Source organism: Strongylocentrotus purpuratus, unplaced genomic scaffold, assembly GCF_000002235.5.
Source record: "Strongylocentrotus purpuratus isolate Spur 01 unplaced genomic scaffold, Spur_5.0 spur5_scaffold_6, whole genome shotgun sequence".
Classification (NCBI taxonomy): Eukaryota; Metazoa; Echinodermata; class Echinoidea; order Camarodonta; family Strongylocentrotidae; genus Strongylocentrotus; species Strongylocentrotus purpuratus.
Window position 1 is genome coordinate 6507759 of NW_022145612.1, and position 21292 is coordinate 6529050.

General features: G+C 37.6%; 1 long non-coding RNA gene across 1 annotated transcript; it reads left to right on the forward strand.

Annotated features, from left to right (window-relative positions):
- The first annotated feature begins 393 nt into the window (after window positions 1–393).
- Window positions 394–21073, forward strand: LOC115919194. The gene is made up of 2 exons (XR_004061744.1): window positions 394–1356; window positions 20853–21073. It is a non-coding gene; the product is annotated as an uncharacterized LOC115919194 (long non-coding RNA).
- Window positions 21074–21292: the final 219 nt, after the last annotated feature.

Sequence of the window (21292 nt, forward strand, 5' to 3'; positions counted from 1 at the left end):
AGGAGTACATTATGCTCTGATAGCATGGATGATATTGATAAAAGTTCTTCAAGACAATGCAAAACACATAAAATAAAAGACTTTTACTCAGTTTTACAGTTTGATTTGACATGGAAGGTTGTTTAATAAGTGTAAGCTGTGTAGAGAGGACGTGGGGGAGGAGACCATAGGAATGTAAAAATGCCCTTGAAGACCTTGAAGAACATTGAAGACCTTTTTGAAAATTATAAAGCTTCATATTAAAAAAACAAAAACAACAACAACAATAATTTGTAAAATTGGCTGGTATACTTTTGAGGATTGTCTTCAAAATTGTGATCTTTTTGTTTAGTGTGAATCACAATATGGAGATTCTATATTGTCATGGCTTTCATTTAGGAGGATTACATTATTCAAGTATCTAAGTAGAAAGAGAATTTATTTTTGAGAGAGAGAGTATGTTGCAAATTTTAGAACTTTACCTGTAAGTATTAAAAAGAAGCATCAAATATTAACATTGACAGTATTCTAGATAAGTTATTCATCTTATTGAGTTCATATGAAATGTGTTGCATTTCCAAATTCATAACTCATCAATCTTTTCACCCTGTTATGTGTTTTTAATTCACCTTGGGTCTCATGTTCACCTGACTAAATGGCAATAACGAATTCCTGGAACCTTTGTCTCTCCCAAACACACCCTCACGCTTGTAGACACAAACCAGGCATATACATTACACATGATAATGTGTAAAAATTTGATTGCATTTGCAAGGCAAATAACGAACCTTGATGCATGCCAATGCCAATGCCAGCCTACCTGCCTCCCTGCCTCTCTGCCTGCTTGCTTGCTTGCTTGCTTGCTTGCTTGTGGAGGAGGGTATATTACTGGGCTCTCGACCCAAATAGCCAACGAGGCTCTCTCAGCAAGTATTAATGCAGGTTTAAATACCCATGTACATTTACTCTACACTTTCACGCTACCCCGTAAACTGCACACTCCCACCCCTTCACTCTCTCTCTCTCTCTCTCTCTCTGTGACTCACTCTGTCTCTCTGTCATACACTCACACACACAAGACCCTCTCTCTGTCTTCCTCTCTGAGGCTCTCTCTGTCAGCACTCACTTGCCAGCGGGATGTTCTGCCGCTCCGACAGTCCGTCGTGTTTTGGGTATATTTTAGCGTAGCAAATGGGTCTGCCTGCCTGCCAATGGATCCTTGTAGTGCAGAATGATTTCTGACGGACGATAAGGGCAGATGTTATTGCATTTTCTACTCTTGGCATTGGTGCTTTACGGAGATATAGAGCGGAATTGGCCGTTTACCAAGCTGGATACTACTTATTTATGGTCCGGAGTTAACTGCAGTGTGTACATGTAAGTGTAGAAACAAGATCTATATTTGTTTTGAAGGTTCTTTCATTCTCTTCCTTTTCTACTGAAATAATAGTATTTATCTCTTAAACTTTGTCATAAAGCATGTTGAATCATGCCCTCCTCTCTGTATCCTGTCATATTTTGATTTGTTTTCATTAAACAGCTGTCTTGGCTACATTTTGACTGTCGAACTGGCTCTCTGTTTCTCTGTCTGTCTCTCTCTCTTCCATCTCCTCCCCTTCCCCTTCGTCCCTCCCTCCCTCTTTCTCTCTCACCCTTTCCTTCCCTCTTTGCTCTTTCTCTCTTTATTTCCTATCTCTCCTCCCCATTCTCTCCTCCCCATTCTCTCCTCCCCATTTCTCTCTCACTTTCACTCACTCTTACACATGGTCCCCACACACACAAACACACACACTCCAGCATGCTGTTGTTTACTATTTACCCTACTGTATGTTTACCTCTGGCTTAGTCATGTGTGTAGCATGTGTGGTTTGTCCATTAACGTTTCTCATCATGCCGATCCCTGTTTGTGGATTCATCTTCAGAAGATATGAACGTGTTCCTTGATGGCAGTGCCTCCAAACTGACGGCTACTTTACAGCTTAGATTGAATTTTCTTTTAATTCTCTACCTTTCTTTTCCCTTACTTTTTTGTGGCTGTTGAAGGATTTTCACCTGCGATAGGTTATTATCAATCTACAATTCGGAGGTGCTGTTGGTAGTGGTGCATTCAATTGACTCTCAATCCTTGGGTGGAGGGTTTGAATCCTATCCTGGCACAAACATCCACATTTGTCACTCTCCACCCAGGTGTTAAACGGAAACTGACAATTGCCGGGGTAATAATGATCGCAGGCCCCCAGGAAGAACAGCATTGATGCTGATGAGGTTTCCCAGGGTAAACAAAATTCTTCTTATTAGCAGTATTATTAATTTCTTGGTGTGATATTATTGTTTAAAACCAAACTTGAGCTCTGGCTGAGCAAATTCATTTTGAATTAAAAAAGTGGCTGACAATATTTATGAACTGTTTAAAGGTTGATCATCTAAAATATAAGTATTGGTGTGTACTGCAAGGTTCTGGAATCATCAAAATGATAAGAAATTTGGCCCAGTTTTGGTAAAGTTACAAGCACTGTACACAGAAATATGTAGATGGGACTACGGGACACGTGCGCAATATCTATCAGGTCCACGTAGATATAATATTTTACCAAATATATCAATTAGTAGGTGGTTTCTCTATTAGTCAAAACATATTCTTTCACATGATTGGTAATAAGAGCTTCCATTTCATTTTTTGAGAGGGGGGCGTTTCCAAAACTGGCCTTTTTCTTTAAGATATGTGAAATATAATCAAATAAAAACTTTTTGCTAGTAATAATACATACAGGTGAATGTAGCCAAAAATTTTGTAAATAGAAGAATAATTTGTATGCACGTGTGGTTGAACAACTACATGCAGCTATTTGTTATCCTTAATTCTTGTTGCTCTTACATAATCATTCTATGAGAATCATTAAGGCGATTTTCAACTGACGTTTAAACATTCCATGTCAGCTTGGTTTGATTCTGTGAGATTTCATTTTCTCTCATTACCATGCAGAGCTCTTGACCAGACCTGCCTTCGAGTTTGGTTTTGTGTTACGGTAATTAACCTGTCCTGGATTGTATTTATTGAGATATCCTGATTACTCATTAGCTCAATAATTATAGTATCACTTTCCCTTAGGCCCATCGTAAATTATGTTCTGGTTGTAGAGGTATGCAGGCTGTAATGTACTCCCTTTTATCAGTATGGAGCATTAGCCAATCTTACATCAGTTGACATAATTTTCTATTTTAAGTTAATTTACAGAAAAGCATGATCCAGGCTAAATGATAATCAAAGTACTTGCCAAATACTTTGTCATGGGGCAACATGCAAGTGCTTGTATATAGTCATGTGTTTGTAGCACTTTTGATAAACATAACAGCATGTGATGTCAAATATCCCGAAAAAAATTTGGTATGCAGTGAATATTCAACTACTTAAAGATATGTCATAATAATGCAACTGTTTAAGAAAAGTAAAAAGAATTGTTTTGTTACAATATTTATCTTCCTGCCTCTATTTCCATTTTGGCATTACATTGCTTTGTTCGAAACCTACTATAGAGATGTTTACAAGCCCCATATTATGTTTTTCCTTGCAAATTGAACAACTTTATCTGTAGCAACATCTTCATTTCGATGCTGAATGTCCATCTTTCTCCTCTTGTCTTCACTCTTACGATCTCCATATTCCTTCTATTATCCATGGATGACGTCTTTTCTCTCGTAATGTGACCTACTTACATGTGCATCCTGAAAGAAATTGCATCAAAATGAATCTTGTATAGACATCTCTTCATGCATTCATTTCATAATAGCAGTCAGATGCATCTGCTTATCTTGTTTTTTTGTTTTGAGGTGGAGCTATGCTCTTTTCTTTCTGAAATGTTGTGTTCTCTTGAACTATTTGATTATTACCTTGTCCTTCTTCTTTCTCTCTCTGTCTCCCTCTCTCCCCTTCCACTTTTTATTTCCCAGCTCATGCTCTTCCTGTATTGTCACTCTCCATCCCTCTCTTCATCTCTACCCATTTCTTTGTCAATTTGTCAATCTCTTTCTTTATGTTTGCTTGTATTACTATCTCTCTGTCCCTCTCTATCCCTCTCTTCTCTCACTCCCTCATCCCCCCTCTCTCTCTCTCTCTCTCTCTCTTTCCCATCTCCATCTTCCTATCTTCACTAATCTCCTCCATCCCTGTCTCATTCAATGAAGCTGCCTGATTGCATGTAGACGGCTATATTTCGGTTCATTTTGGGGCCGCCGTGGCCTAGTTAATTCAACCCCACACTCATGAACAGTGGGTCCATGGGGGACACCTAGTGTACTGCTTCATATCTCTGCATGGGATTGCATTTTCCCCTTCCTCTCTTATTTCTCTTTGAGGTCTGTCTTGTTGATGCTCCCTGTCAGAGCCTCTACACACCATGCTGATGGGCGCTCCATGTTATTTTGTTTTCCCCGATCTCATATATTATCTTTGTTGTCTCATCAGAACCAGAGAGGCGTTACCTCTGTGTTATGATGTGAGTTAATGCCCTTCTTACACTCCAAACATTTATTTTAATCTCTGTCTGCTTGTTTTCAAACATCCTCTCTCTCAGTGATTTTGCTTTTCCATGCCAACAACATTAGATTTTTCTAGCCTTCTAATTCTTACATGTACATCAATAATTTGTAATTACTGCTACTATTGTGATTTTGTGATTTTCTATTTTTTATTATAATTCTCCAGCCTTCCTTTGAACCTGTTATGTTGGTATCATCAGCTTACCAATACTGCAATTATAGTTATTTATATATGACGCTTGCATTCATTTCTATTGAGAGCAATATCTGTATAAGATTATGTTCACTTTCATGATCTAACAGTACTTTTATCACAAGTGAAACTGATTTTTTATCAAGCTACTGATAGCTTTTGACCTCTGCAACTCAACATGAGATCACATGAGATCACATGACAATTTATTGCCAGGATATGGTGCAAACATTGTTTATAGATAATTATGCCGGTCAGTTTCGATCAATTATGCTAACAATCATGGCTTGCGGTGTTAAGATGCTCCTATCTAAAACAGGCTTTTACTTGTCAGGTGGCTTCCAAATAGCCAGGCGATATTTTATTCAGAGGGCATTCATACAATTAAATAGATAATACTAGTAAGAGCTACATGTTCATTTATCTTGTGCATATATCCACTCCAGGGGATGTTCGAGACATTGCAGCATTAAGGGTTAACTTCATTTCATTTACTGTACCTGGTTGGAGATTGGCAAATGTCGATTAATGTGTTGTGAAAGGGTAACAGTGCCAGGTAGGACTCACACCATAAACCATGTGATCCATTTTTTGTGATATTTTATTAAAAACAATACTTGCTTTTTCATTATACAATATCTAGATGGGAAAAGAACTGATAACTTATGTAGAGGTGTTGTAGTCTACTGTGGTGTGTAAGTCTCCAGACTGTAAACCATAAGTTACAGGGTTCAAACCGCTGCAATACCAACATCCATTGGCATTGATCTACATTTACCACACTTGACCCAGGTGTAGGAAGTGGGTATCTGGTAGGATTTATTCCTTGATTGAACAGAGCACTATGGTTGCCGGAGCAATATAGCTGGGGTAATTATCATCCAAAGACCTGTGGAAGCTCACAGTTATAGTCATAGAGACATTATATCATAATGTGATATAAGCTATATATACACACATAAGAACACATGCTTATATCATAATGTGGTAAGATATATACACATGTAAGAACACATGCTTATATCATAATGTGGTAGCTACACATAAGAACACATGCTTATATCATAATGTGCCATAAGCTATATACACACATAAGAACACATGCTTATATCATAATGTGATATAAGCTATATAATATACACACATAAGAATAAAAATCATTATCATTATTCAGATTTTTGCTAGTCGGTGTGAGAGAGGGGGGGGGTCAGACTAGCTTGGAGGTGAAGGAGATACTCAAGTTGTAGTGAATACCTTATTATCATCTACCATCCCTCCCTCCCTCCCCTTGTCCACTATCCCATCCATCCAGCGACCTTGTTTGCACACAGCGCTGTGCTAGGAAGGCGTGAAGAAAGTGAAGAAACTCACCCGTCTTGAAGGGTTTGTAGCGCCTCAGCAAACAAGACGGTTGCAAAGGTTTTAAAGATCAATGTGATCAATAGAGGTTGCCACCCTAATGAGACTGATAGTTTGGTCAGAGCAAACACACAGGTCAGATCAATTCATCAATTGGATAGCGTTTCATTTATCTCACGCCTTGCATGCTGCCCTCGATATCCAACGAGTATCGGACTCTATTTCTCTATATCTTTTTGTCCTTTCCTCTATCTATCTCTCTCCTCTTCTCTAAATTGTTATATTTGTTCTGTTCCCCTCTTTTTCTCTCCCTCTCTCTCATATCTGTCTTTTTCCCTCTATTTCTCAATTGTAAAGAAGAAACATGAAATCTCATTGATCTCTACTCAAAGATATTTGCATATCACATAATGAGTTTTGTGAAATGTTTCATTTTGTGGTATGAATAAATATAAGAATTTGTTTTTTAGAAAGTTTTTTATTAATTGAAATAAAATTCTTATCAATGCCATAATAATGTCATACAAATTGACATGTCTGTATCATAGGTATGTTAGTGTTAATCAGTGACATTAAATTAGTCAATTTACCCATGTGTCAATTCATTTCATCAAAAGGGAGTTTCTTTCACGACCTTCCTTTATCATGATTGCAACAAGAATATAAGGAATATTGATGGTTTACACTGTTACAGTGCCAAATTAAAATCTTTATAGATACCTGAACATACGGAAAGAATGATTTAACTTATTTTAATGATATGGAAATACATATTCAAAATCCCATTCGTAAAAAAAAACCAAGTTCAAATTGGATTTGATGGGAATACCTTCCAGATTGTCTACAAACAACAGTTGCTACCGGGTATACAAAAAATGAATATAATTTTTCTTTTTTGTACTTGTGTGGACATTCTGTTGACCATTGATAGTGTATTATAAGAAATATTTATTGATTGTAGTGTTGTTAGGTATTAAGTTGGATCATCACTCGACTCTAGAAGTCAATAATGGCCCCATCACTGTTCATTCCAAGCTGTACGCACAGCTCCGAATAAAAAGCATACTTAATGCCCCAAATGAGCACTTCCTACTAGAAGAATTGGGTAAAGGTTAAAAGTGTCTAGCATACAAGCTATCTGTCTGTATTGACAGATTCTGTCTTCGGTAAATCTGAATCGCAGCTAAAAATAAACCGAAAGGGGAAGGAAGTGCCAATTAGCATTTATTCAGCCCCCTTTTTTGCGGTCAAATAGATAACAAGGAGGAGGAGGGATGGTAATGCATTATGTGAACGAAGAGTACCATATGGTAATGAAGAGGGAGAGGGGGAGTGGGAGCTGAGACGAGGAGAGGAGGGGGCATGAGAGAGAGAAAGAGAGAGGTACACGTATCCACAAGAGGATTTCCTGTTGAATTATCAAAGAGAGAGTGATGTCATTGCTGAAGGTTGCAAGAGGGAGAAGGGGGGGGGGGGGGTTGTGGGGGTAGTGAGGGAGAGAGAATGGGGAGAAATGGGGTCACGTTACAGCTTGAATGGGTTGATTTGTCTATTTGTTCCAATTCCACAAGATGTATGTATTACATTTTAAAGTAAAAATGTACAGAGGAAGATAACCATATAATAATGTTCTGAGGTATAGTCCATACATGAAGGAAGGCAAAGAGTAAAAGAGAAAGAAAAAGATTAGATGGAATTAAGAATATCAATCTGTCTGCATCATGTGCATGGTAGACGATGTCAATGGTGACATTTACTTGAGGCAGTCGATATAGAATTTACCACATACAATTTACCAGTCTTGAAGGCATTGATTAAGTTATCAAATCACAGTGTTGGATTCTCAGCGAATTATGTCGTGACATTACAGATCCCATACCTCCTCCCTACCACAGCACAGCACAGCATAAACCTAGGCTTGTGTGTTTAAGAGTGCTAAATGTGATTTGAAAAATTTCTGCTGCCATGATCTTGGAAGAGGTTATTTTGTTTTATTAATATTCCTTAAAATACAAGGGGAAATACTGAAAGTTTGAAAACAATGATTTTACCATCCAGGTCCTGTAAAAAATTGTGATATACATGTATATAATTATGTACATGTAATTTCTTTAATCTGTTTTCAAAGACTTATTGATATCAGCTCTTAGGATATGAAAGCTAATTGAAATTTAAATTGTCTATAATAAATGAACTGAAAAATACATTACTTGAATTAATGCTGAGCAAAAAAACATGAACAGTGTGACGGAAGCACTCTTGAGGTCATTGCTCTCAACTTCTATTTCTCTCTTTCTCTCTCTCTCTCTCTCTCTTTCTTCTTTCTCTCTCTTTCTCTCTCTTTCTCTCTCTCCCTCTCTTTCTCTCTCTCTCTCTCTCTCTCTCTCTCTCTCGCTCTCTCTCTCTCTTCCTCTATGCTGGGCCATATACAAAAATGGAGATATCCAATGAAGCATACTCAAAATATAAAAAAATAAAACCACCAGCAGAAATAAATTGTTAATGGCTTCTTGATTTGTGTATATTTGCGAGAGAGCGTTCTCTCGCATTATCCAATATACTCGAGCTAATGGACAAGCTATTGCTTCGCTTGGAGGCAACGTGTACTCGCTCTTTATGCTAAAGGGGTTTCAACCTTGTTTTTCTTTCAGTTTTACATATATATGTTTGTTTTATATATTAAGTCTTGTTTAGATAGATTAGTGAGGTCAAGCAGGTAGTTTTGCTCTGTAATGATTGGGAGATGCATTGTATATCAATATTATGATGAGTAATTAATGATGCACTTATGGTACGATAAATTTGTAAGCGCAAGTTCTCCCATCATGTTCATAAATAACACATAAATATGAATTAAGTTTAAGTGCATAAGATACATCTAAAGTATATGCTTGATCATGATCAATGTTTTTACAGTGAGAAATAATTGAATTGGAATTTTTGATACTCTGGGCTCCAAGCAAATATGCACATGTAATTGAATCAATAAATTTCCATGAATTTACATGAATGAAAGGTTCATTTAACTTGTCAGTGTCATACATGAATATGTATTCTTTTATTGATCAATATTTTTGTTTCCTTTTCAAAATGAATGATGGATTCATGAATTCATCTGTTTGGAACCTGACAGGCCTTAAATTTCAATATTTTTAGGGCAAGGCCACTTTTCTGAAGGGCACATTCCTATATTTCAGCACAAATAGCAGCCTTTTCACACACAGCTAAAATTCTATAAACATGACTAGTATAAACGTGTTTCGAACGTGTTTAAACTAATCACGAGCCTTTCACACACAGAAATGTCGGTGCGATCGTTAATTGTTTCGTGATTAACTACTGCTCGTAAAATGCGCAGTAGTGCCATTGCGCATTGAAGGTCATGTCATGTCAATCAAAGCGCACGCTCCATCCAGTTTAAACACGTTTAAACAAGAATTTCCTTTCACACACAAAATGTCAAGCTCTCTAGATACGAACTTCGTATCTGCAGCCTGCTTTTAGGGGCGTATGGATCGCGACTTCGTATCTATCCCAACATCGTATAAACGATGTTCACACTGGGAAATTTTGTCTATAAACATGTTTAAAATTTTACGATGATTCTAATCATCACTAGATACGATGAATTTTAGCTGTGTGTGAAAAGGCTGCTGGAAGAATTTGAAAGGGCACACAAATCTCCAAGGCCAATGAGAGGGGCATTGAGGCCAATCAAAGGGGCATCCACTGCCATGGCCTTGGGGGCCTTGGATTAATTTAAGCCCTGGAACCAGAAGGGTATTAACTCATAAACTTTAAATCAGAGTAAACAGCCTTCTGCCTCTGAAGAGATGAATTGTAAAGTTACTGGTAGATATCATGGACAACTGCTTATACACAAATGAATATTTGTTTCCCACAGCCACAGGCTGTATTTGTGGTGAACCTTGTCAAGTTTATGGCACTTTAAAGGTGATGTTTATACATGTGAATTTTTGTAGTTGTTGTAATGAACAGAAGATTTTGGTGTGTAATGTAATGGATTTTGAATATGTGTTAAAAATAACAATAACAACCACAACAACAATTAAAAAAAAAATATCAACATTTTAATCAAGATTTTTACATCAAATGTGTTTTATCCTTTACAAATGTTGATATGTATGAACAAACACCCACTGTAAGTACTACAGAGGAAGGAGAGGAAAGTGAAGCTTTCCATCTTTTTATAAAAACAGTTTATTGATAAATGAAATTCCATCGCGATATATCCTGACATCCTGACCGCTCTTTCCCGCCTTTCATTATTAAGTTAGGCATAACCTTTTGAGTCTTTCTCATTCAATACAACCACATATCCTGATGGCAAGAAAACACTAGATGAATGTATCGTATCAACTGATTCAATCTACCAATTTTCTGCCCCACTTTTTATTTTCCATATTTTTCTTTTCCATATTTGATCTCCATATGTCTTCTCCATTGTAACAATTTGGGCAAGTTTTCATGAATACGATGGTTGCCCTGCCCACCCAATAGAAATGTATTTAATCCAATGGATTGGTTGTTATAGGGAACCAAAGAATAAACAAGTCTGGAAGATATTGATAAAGACATAAGATGCAAATATTTTCTCCCTCCCACTTGAATAAAACAATATGAATTTGTTTGCAACATGCTGTTGTCTTGTAATGTGTATGTACTGTATATTGGATTATATGTTTGGTTGTTGTAATTTAGGCATTTCCCTCCTTTATTTGCTCTAGGGTAGAAGTATATCTGGGGTATCTTTCGATGCACTATATGAAATAGATTGATAATGATTGTGATACATTATTTGTAGCCTTAAAGAATAACCCCCCCCCCCCCCGATAAAAAGGCAGAACAAAACACAAAGTTCATTCGATGACGTTCATGTCCACTATAGTATAGCTCCTATTAAATAAGCCATATATATAAACCATTATACATGCTGGGTTTGGGCCCTGATTGACCGCAGTGCACTATAAACTTTCAAGTCTTGATTATTTACCATTTAATGTGTTTATGGTAGAGGTCAATCTGACTCCTGACATTCAACTTTACAGGTTTACCAATGCTTGTTAGGAATGGATGGCCTTTTGCATGATACATGGTTGAAAAACATCATCAACGTTTATATTTGATTTGATTGTTTGCAATATAATGCATAAACAAAAAGCCATACAGGCAACCTTTTCAAGTCTCCTGCAGCTTCATCAAGTTTATGTATTCCTGAAGGCCAAACTTAATTGCTTATTAATTCTGTTGGTAATTGAATTTCCCACTGCACAGTGCAGTAGAAAGGCAAAACCCCAATCAATTGTGAGTGGTAGATCAGTCTAAAATATCATGTTTGATTTGAAAATGCTTATTATGACATTCAAAGTTAAATTCAAATTTGTTTCAGAATTAACCAAAACACAATAAATCTTGTGAAAGTACAAAGAACTGTAAATAAAACTGGAAAATTGTTGATTTCTTATATATTAATATATCTTTTAAATACTGCAGAACCAGAAACTAACATGTCATGAAGCATTAGATTTGTTTTTGTTTTTGTTAAATGTCATTGTCACTGCAGCAATTTTACAAAAGATTTGCTTGATTGGTTGGTATTTAGTTCTTCCTATTAATAGGAAGTGTTGAATCAGGGAATTATTATTGATGTGGATGAACCAAATAGACCGCAAAATAATGGGCATACCAAAAAAATGAATGATTTAAAAGATTCTCATTTTTTCCTCCGTTATCTGGACTTTTTGTATAAAGTAATATGCTCCATTATAAATAGTAATGATGATTATCGCTCATCAAATGGTATGACCCTCAGAATGGTAGAAAAAAGGTAATTCAAGTTTCTGCTCTATCAGTCGTGCATAGTGCATGGTGTGGAATCCTGCGGATATAGCCAGAGCTATCGAAGCAAGGCAGGAAAGTGAAATGAACTGTCATTGACCGCTTACCTCTATTTTGTCTTTGTAATACTATTTCTCTCCTCATTCCTCCTTGTGTGTATTAAAGGTGGGTGTGTCTCTGTATGTGGATGTCAATATAGAGGCATCAATGTGTGTCCTCTGCTGAACAATTATGGCCACCGGTAGTTCAGCATTGGTAGAACCATAGGCAAACATGTACAACAATAGGCAGGAATACCATTCCAGAATTTTAGGGTTGGTCCCTGATAATTGAAAATCTTTTTTTCTCCTTTATTCCCCCTCAAAACTAACTTTAATGGGTTATAAGCATGTTTTGTACAGGAAAGTTTAATTTTAACCGAACAAGATTTTTATATTTGTCATTCGTAGTAAGTCCCCCACAAACCCCCAAGTTATATTTTTTTTTAAATACAAGTGACATCCCCAGGGGGCTATGGGTTTTTTGCCAATGACACCCCCTCCCTGTCATATCCTATACCCCTAAATACCCCCTTATATTCAGTCCCTGTTAAAGTTTCTATGGATACTTTGAAAGAGAATACATGTCATGTATCTGCAGATACTTATCTGGATTTAGGAATGAATTTTGTGAATGGGACCAATATCCCTTTCTTGCAATTTGCTCCAATTCTCCAGCTTTACATTACATGTTTGTAACATTCAGCATTCACCTCATCTACATGATTACTGTTGGATATTTTCTGGTACTTGCAATATTCCTGAAAACCGATCGTCTCTGAATACATTCAGTCTGGCTTTTGTAGATTTCCTGACTGGTGCCACTGCGATCCAGTTGGAAACTATAGGAGGGTCATCCTGTAAAAAGTAACATGCATTTATTGCAGAATCCAATGATACAGTAGCACCATGTACTTTTGCCGGTTCTCTGTCTCTGTGCCCTTTAATCGTGATGAGTTTGGGTCTTTACGTCGCCCTTTGCTATGAGACCTTTGTATCACTGTTGGATTATTCTGCTTACAGAAGTTCAAAGAGTTTGTTATGCAGGATACACGGATACAGTAGTAACATTTACTTTTGCCACACATACCCTGTCTCTTTGGATTCTTACATGATGTTCAACAAACCCTTCTGCTACTAGACCTTTATCACCACAGGATTTTATGCATTTATTTTTACAGAAATTAAAAGCAGTGCCATCTACTTTTGCTGCAGTTATTTGGATAATTACATCACAGTTAACGAATCTCTCCGCTGTGATATCCTTGTCACCTTGTCATAAATCTTGATTATTATGTCCATTCGGAGCCATAAGGATGTCACTCATATACTTTCACACAGAGTTAATGCCCTTCTGGCTCTCAACAGACGACTAATGTTATTGGCCAGGGCAGTTGGGCAGGGTTACTTGTTAATGTTGCATTCAGAAAATCCTAACGATGGTGATATCCTCCAAGCATACACTGCAACTAACACACAGACCTATGTCCTCGTCAAAATAGGTACCTTGCTAGGAAGGATAGCATTGGTGTTGATTGGAAATCACCTTGATCACCCACTCTCTCTCTCTCTCTCTCTCTCTCTCTCCTCTTGTCTTATAAATTGTGCTGTATCTTTATATTCACTCGCCTGTTGTTCAACTGCGTTCATTGCTAGGCTAGAATAGATGTAAAGCTAGCACCTGCCATTTCATTGGATATATGAAGAGACTTTCATTGCTCCATTAATTCATATTGCCTATAATGACCTTCTTGTGGGGGCCTTGTAAAAAAAAAAATGGTGACATTTCTTCAACATCTACAGCTGATTTTTGCAGTTCTCCTATTTTCCTTAAAGACAGCTTTCCTATCATATGTGATGAAAATGATAGGTCAAAGAAATCAGCAACAATATAGAATTATTTGCTGAATGTTTAGACCCAAAATAGATGATGATAAAAGGGAAAAAAGGAAGAAAAAGGGGGAGAAAAGGGTTCAAAAGAAATGTTAAAATGAAAGAGAGCATCATACATTGAGAGAAACAGACAGAGGAAAGAAGAGGATGCAAAGTAATAAAAGAATGTGGAAAAAAAAATTGAATGATAGAAACATGCTGGAGAGTAGCGGAGATACAGAAAATGTGAAGAAGTTGTTGATTATGACAGAGAGAGAGAGAGAGAGACAGAAAGAGCAGATTTTAGAAGATGTTTAGATAAAAAGAGAAAAGAAAGGAAGAAGAGAGGAGAGAGAAAGAGGGTGATAGGTAGTAAAGAGAGAAAGAAACAACCAAACAGAGAAGTGGTGAAAGAAAGGGGAAAATACTGCACCCTAGACATTGTTGCATTTGAGTGGGAACACGTCTTCATCTACTGTTGATCTGTGATGGGGGTGTAAGTGTGTGTTTTTTTTTGGAGGATGCGTGCGCCTGTGGGTTGAAAGTGTGGGTTGAGGGGAGGGGGGAATGCAACATACAATGTTGGTATGGGTGGCATGCCTGGTAGCCCATTGTAGATTTCCCTGTGACCCCTTGTCCTGTGGTTGGGAAGCAGCAGGTGAATTTCTGAAAAGTACATTACACAGGGTACTCAAATGTCAGGGCAGTACATTGTGCAGTCTGTGGTGGGAGGTGAAACAACGATGGATGTAAATAATGTTATGTGTCTCTCCCCATTAGGGATTTGGTAAATAGAAGTTTTTTATAGGGCTGAGGGGTAGAGGAAGGATGAGAGAAAAACATGTTTGAGTAGGATAGAGCAATAGCATTATGAGTGCATGGAGGAAAGGATCACAAGTACAAAGTAAGTTTTGTTGGTTTTTATGAAAGAGATAGAGAAATGGAGTAGAAATATATGTAGTAGAAAGTAGAAATTAATAATGAGGATAATGGTATTAAAAATCTTTTATTCTTTCTTCCACTCGATGATCAGTTGCAAAAATGCATTTATATGACGTTGAGGGTGATATATCACATTAACTGAAAAGTATTTTGTGTCATTAACCTGCTGTGCATGAAGATGACAATACTTAAAATATTTGGATGAGAGGAAACATGATTCAGCAAATATTGCATGTTGAAAATATTTGATTGTTTAATAATGCAATGTTAAGAGTAGAGGAGATACAAAAATGTAAAAGCATTGTTCACTCATTGTTACAAAGACATGATATGTAAATAGATTTCAATCATTGGACTAGAATAGAAAGAAGAAATTTTCAGAAATTACAAATGATGTTTTGTAGAGTTTAAGATACCAATCAGTAATGCTAATCTGCAGATCATTTTGTTTCATTTTGGAAAACCTGAAGCATAAGTAGGTAAACGTAGCAGAGGGCAGCAGTAACAAGTATCCATATGTTACATTAGTTGTCATTTTCACCATATGGGACCCTCGTTGTACCTTAAGCGTGGTCAGCGGCAAAATTGGGGATGCCTGCCTGTACTCAAAACTTGAGATCCTTATCTAAAAAACACTCTCATGATTCTCAAGCTCAACTGTTTTCTCTCCCTCTCCCCGTGTTTTCGTTCTCGTATCTTCTCGCTCGTTCACTGTGTACCTGTCACAGGCGCATGGCTCATTTGACGCGGGCTCATATAATATGTAGGCATATTATGACAGCAATCGGAAGAGGGAAGAAAAATAGTGCCCTCAAGTAAAGTAGGTACATTTTGTAATCTTCCTGTTAAAGGTTGATCGCGTACTCACGAGTAAGTTGTCTCAATTAAACTGTCAATCTCGGGGATGATCTGCTTGATAACAACAAAAGGAATTATGTTTCGGTCGGGAGGTACTTGGAAAGTTCTAAATTTATTTATTTATTATGTTCTGTTCGTTTCCCAGGACTTAAAAAAAGGCGGCATTGAGAAAAATTGCTTAATCATGAAATTAAAGAAAATTCAGTTCATCATCATTAATCAGCTTATAAAACCTAAATATGTCACTGAATGTGTCACAAAACCGGTGAAGCTGCTTTCAAGATAGTTGGCATTAAACTGGAAACAAATGCAAGGGTTGCCCTGGTCCCTTTAAAGTCACCAGCAGACTCTGGAACCGTAAAGTCTTGAGTGTAATGTGCCATGTATAATCTGTTTACTGCAGGACGCCAAGCAAAATATGGAGATGAAATCCATGGCTGCATTAGATGAAAAAGTAGACCAGAGAAGAAGGCAGCTGCCCTACATAATGATATAGGCTTTTGAAATAGATCTTTACCAAGTTTGATCGAATGAGTCAGAATATGTGTAATCCATGTATTTGCTTTTCATATAAAAGCTGTATTAAATGTTAGATAATGAACAATGGCAGTGGGAATTAATTTTTTTCAAGGTATATCAAGATCTTGTGTTATTTTCTGCCAGTTTTATATCAATCCTATTTTTTTGTAAATGAAAGATGGTGTTGGATCATCAACATTAATGTGTATATAAATAGTGTATATATATATATATTTATGTTTGTATATTTTGTGGGGTTTAGTTTTATTTGTTTACAAATGAATGTTCATGAAACATTTATAACTTTATGTAGAGATACGAAAGTTGACTTTTTGAAACCAATTCAGTGCATATTTTTTCTAACATTCACATACCATAACACATTTCCCAATATTTCTGTATGCATACTAAATGTACACGGTTTGGTCTGTCTTGTATTTCTTTTTAGCATTTAAAAAGAGCAATAATATGAAAGACTAGTCTAATTAACTTATCCCAATATCCTAGTCTAAAGATATTTAGGTAAATTTATGGCTTGATTTGCAGAGCATGTAATACCATGTTAATTTCATCCTCTGATGCCTGTACACAAAATATATGAAGACGAGCTTCTTGCAAGTAAGCAACTGAGATGGCATTGATATAGGGAGAAACAGGAGCCCTGGTTGAACACGGAACGGGAGAAAAACATGGATCCCTGAGGGCCCAAACTATTCTAAACGCAATCGAACACTGTCATTGTCATTTAGAAGAATATGGACCACTTTGATGCAGCAAAAGAAATTGATGATTATTCTTGAAGGAATCGTCTTCTTGGTTTGTCGTGCTGTATGATTTTTTTAAACCGTGACATGCAAGATTGAGTGCTCATGCGAAATCTGCACTGGCTAGCCCCGGGGCAAGAGTCTTGTGTCTGTGTCTTAGACTTGGTGTAAAGCCTTCTTTTTTTTCTTCTGCGTTCTCCTTTTCCAATGAATGACAAGAGAAATTTGTTTTTTGATGTGTGACATGGCAAGTAGATCTGTGACAGCCTTTCCTTGAAATCTTGTAAGAAGTAGCACGCACATGCAGAAGGGAAGACAATGAGGGATAGATACATTGCAACATAGTGAAACTTGGTTAGTGCAGGCAAGATAAGTCAATATATATGTGTAGGAGAAGCTACATTATAAATGGATACTAATTTAACAATTAAGTTTCATCTTGAACTACGATTACCAACATGAGGACCAACTAATTCAAAATAAGTTAGTCCATAAGCTGTTTGTTTATCGAAGGTAGATAATCAAGTATTAATTAATTATATATCTTACAAGTATTGGTTCATCAAGGTATAATTAAACAAATTCAGTATTATCATAGGATCCAACGCTCAAAATACACGGGGGCGGTGGGCGATTCGCTCCCGTGAGCTCCATAATCGCCCCCGTCAGGTTGCTCACGGGGGCGATTGCAAAATTAAAAATCGCCCCCGTGGAATTATAAAATAAAGATTATCTTTTCTGATATAACTTTAACACAATATTGAGTATCAATTTTCAAACCTTAAACCAATGAAATGGAACTTAGATGGCGTTATCTCTCCCATCTCTATGAGTATTACCGATATAAAAAAACGGAAGCTCGCACTATATTGTGCGGTCGTCAGCAGTGGCTATACTGCGCCGGTAGTACAGGTTTGCACGCTGACGCCCAATATCTGCTGGAGCTGGAGACGATCACGCAAAGACTGAAATATGCAGAATTTTTTTCGTTGTGAAAAATGTGAATCCTCGGAAATCTGGTGATTCTAAAAGACCAGCAAATTATGTACCTCGACCAGTAAATTAATATCGAGAAGAAGAACAAGACCAAAGATGTTGCAGGGGCGGATCTAGGCGGTTTAGGTGGTTTAACCCTCCTACCCCCCCCCCCTCCCCCTTGGGCTGCCAAGTGAAAATGTGCATAGAAAAATGCCATCTTGTGTCCAGACCTACACAGTATAGATGTCAGTAGATGCCAGGAAAGCATCACCTACGGGGGTTCAAAAGAGCACCCAAAAAATGCTCCGCACGTTAGTAGATGCCAGGAAAATATCACTTACGGGGGTTCAAAATAGCACCAAAAAAATCGCCTCGCCGCTTCGCGGCTCGTGGACGATGCTCCGCATGTTAGTAGATGTCAGGTAAACATCACTGTCTTACGGGGTTCAAAATAGCAACAACAAAAATCGCCTCCCCGCCACACGGCTCGTGGACGATAAATGATAATGATAAAAAACAAGGAGTTTCATGGGTACAAATTCAATGGAAATTTGTATTAAAAGAAGAGCCCCCGTCAGCACTAAAAGAGCCCCCGTGAGAAGGCTCACGGGGGCTCTTTTTTTTTGGGAAGAGCCCCCGTGGACAAAAAATTAATTTGAGCCCTGATAGGATCGCTTCTAGCAAATCAGTTCTCTGTAAAAGTAATCGTTTAAGAATGCAACAATAACATAATAACCTATTTAGAGATGTTGATTACTACTGTAGTGATCTTTCCAATCATAGAAAATTAACTCTACCGGTAATCAAATTGAGTTCACTTGAGGTCATACATTGAACAGATTTCCTTTGAAACCATTTTTGATTCAGTCAACAACTGCTTGCAGCATTAGTAAGCATGATAACGTCGACATGTGACGTATTCGTCATGCATATGCATATTTCCCTCACGCGCAGCACTTTGAATGAGCTCATAACTAGAAAACAGCGTTCTTGATTGAGGTGACTGTTAAAAACGTTCTTGATTCTGGTAATAGAGAGGGTAGACAACGTGGCATATGCGCAGATCGTCGGAATGATGTCATCATGTCCAACGGCAGTTCACTATATCGATGTGATGATAGAAATGTCCTTAGTGCTAGATTTTAGCATGTCCTTTTGTTGTTGTTGTTGTTGACAAAAGGTGTGTCTAGAGAATTCTTGGTGATATGACAACAAAAAGAACAAAAAGTTATTTTGAATGTAATAAGCATTGTGACATAACCCTTAACCGGATTGTGGGTTCTCAGGTGAATGGTGAATAGATTATTCTAGCATAAGCAATGAATATTTAAAATGTCAATTAGCACAACTTTCCTTTCCTTTATCATGAATGTTCCATCGCTGTAAAGGTATGAGCAGTTCATCCGTAATCTAATCTTCAAAATGCCGAAAGCGGTCTTAAATTGAGCTTGCATTTGGAATGGGCAGATAGCATGGAGTAAAAAGAAGGAAAAAAATTGTGTCGAGCTAATTACTTTTGATACATTGTAGCTATGATTAACACCATCTGTGTATGTTGGTTTGCCCAAATGAACTCATTAAGACGAGTTCATAGGATAGCATGGATAATTAATAAGATCTTAATGAACTTTTGACGGAGATAGAAACAGTGCTAGATTGTCATTACCCTTGCCATATTTCCCTTTATCCATCCTGTTCCCTAACTCCTCCGCCACCTCCGTCGATCCGTCTAAGAGGTGGATTGTTATAGCAGGCGCCTGCCTTAATTCAAAGTAGAAATGTAATTACTCCACTCAGTTGCATATTATGTGTAACTCAAGGAATGAGGAAATAATGACCCTCTGCAGGTTTGTACTCAGTTAGATTAGCCATGCGGGCCACTTGTATGCTCAGAGTATGTTTTCGGGAGTAAACAGGCTGCATAACAAAGTGTGTGTGGGTGTGTGTGGGTTAGTGTGTGTTTAGTGCATTTTGAAAGCCATTGTCGCTGGTGAGTGACAAGATTCGTGACAAGGACTCTGAAATTTGTTTTGTGTTCGTGCCTAAATGGATATTACTCTAAAGTACAGCAGTTTGTGATGTGTGATAGATTGCTGGTACATGTCTTCTGGGGAAAAGCTGCTTGTTTCAAACCCTTATTTAGAACAGTATTATGGCTGAATTTCGTAAAGGTTGTTCATTATTTATTGCGATGTTTACATTATATATTGTTTTGTTTACATTATTTATTGTCTTGTTTACATTACCTGATATCACTGTTATGAAGGTTTATTAACGTAATCATACACTGTATATGTATGTTGATGGGCACTTGATAAGAATCATAAATGTATGCAGAATTGTTGTTGCAATTTAACAGGACAATTAAGGTAGAGGTGTTGTGGTCTAGTGAACAAGTCGTCGGACTGTGGATCACAGGGTCTGCGGTTCGAGTCCTGCTGTGGCACTAATGTCCTTTGGCAAGACATTAACCTAAATTTGCCACTCTCCACCCAGGTGTTAAATGGGTACCGGTAGGAAGGAATTCTCTGAATGCTGTGAGCGCTGAAATCGGCAGCCTAGCAGAACCGGGTAATATTTGGAGCGCCTTGAGCACCTTGCATGGTGAATATGTGCGCTATATAAATATCTGATTTATTATAATTATTATAAACACATACAGGGCTCTCTAATATTTAAAGTGGAAATACGTTTTTGCTTCTGACTTGTTAATCGTCATGCTTTTAAGTTTTTGGTACTCATTTAAGAAATGGGCTTATTATTATCGATGGTACTGGCATATTCAAAGTAACACCATGAATAGCAACGTGACTTTAATAATAATTTTCTTCTCTCTCTCTCTCTCTCTCTCTCTCTCCGTTCTTTCTCTATCTCTCTTCTCTCTCTCTCTCTCTCTCTGTTCTTTTCTCTCTCTCTCTCTCTCTCTGTTTCTTGCTCTTTCCTTCTCCACCACAGACATGCAGTTCCAGACATCTGATTGACCCAAATTCTTGTGTCATGCCTGCGCCGTTGTGATCCGAAGGTTCTATTAAGGATTAGCATTACCCCCACCCGGGCGTTGCAGCAGAGTGGTAGAAAGAGGACTGTGTCACAGGAAAATTACTTCTGAAATTACATTGGAATCAAAGGTGAAACCCTCATCAGCGCATCCAGCAGGAGCAGTGATGATATCGTAATCATAACGGAAAGCAGGAGAGATTTGAGATATCTATACACACATTTCCAGCTCCACATGGCTTGGAAACATTGCATTCAAGTAGCCTAGTGGTCGCTGGAACCGAGGACGTTTACAACATAACGTAATTGCTGTGGTTCGCTGGGAATTTTTGTGAGAAGCTGCCGTAGGCGTCTTGGAGTCGACCGAAGCGTTGACGAGCGAGCGAGCTATGGCACTC